Source organism: Octopus bimaculoides, chromosome 5, assembly GCF_001194135.2.
Source record: "Octopus bimaculoides isolate UCB-OBI-ISO-001 chromosome 5, ASM119413v2, whole genome shotgun sequence".
Lineage (NCBI taxonomy): Eukaryota > Metazoa > Mollusca > Cephalopoda > Octopoda > Octopodidae > Octopus > Octopus bimaculoides.
In genome coordinates this window covers 122895027-122895720 of record NC_068985.1, presented here as the reverse complement: position 1 = coordinate 122895720, position 694 = coordinate 122895027, and the positions used below count along the sequence as shown (strand labels likewise).

General features: G+C 30.7%; 1 long non-coding RNA gene across 1 annotated transcript in view; it reads left to right on the top strand.

Annotated features, from left to right (window-relative positions):
• Positions 1-694, top strand: part of LOC128247861 (uncharacterized) — a 117005-nt gene that overhangs the window by 112059 nt on the left and 4252 nt on the right. The gene's annotated exons all lie outside the window — the stretch shown is intronic.

The following is a 694-nucleotide window of genomic DNA, read 5'->3' as shown; positions in this document are numbered from 1 at the left end:
CGATCTATATACATACATATGCTCATATATAAATGGATACATATGAGAACAAATATATACACACTTAGTAAAATTTTCTAAACACATATTTAGAATAGTTTGTACACTATAGAACACTCTCACGTCTTTCATTAAGTAATTTCTTCTTAGATGTTACTATCTGATATCAGTGGTTCGAATTTACCGGTCTTTTCTCATAAAGGCTATGCATGACATTTGAATTCAGAACTTAAATGTGTAGATAGAGGTTGACACATTATGCCTGCCGGTCGGGATTCCTGTAATTCCCAAGGTAAGGTCTCATATTGATTTCTATCTATAGCAATATTCTCCTGATGAGACGAATGGGTCTCTTAATAGGTTTCTAACGTCGAAATGGCAATCGGGAATTAACCATTTATTTTTAAGTTGTTGATTCTATATGTCATGTCTCCTGCAGACAGCTTTTATCGTGAGGAGAAATAATATGAGGGATAATAGTGGCTGTATAGCGGTTTTGACTGCTATTTCTAAACATGTAAGGGTTTTTAAAACCCTCTTAGTTATCATTGTTACTTGTTCATAATTATAAACATTCTTCTTCTATGTATTTTATGATAACAAGTTTCGCCATTGATATATTCATAAATAATTATTAATTGTTTATATATCCTCCGTAATGTATTATTGCATTACTTTTTTAATTATATATATA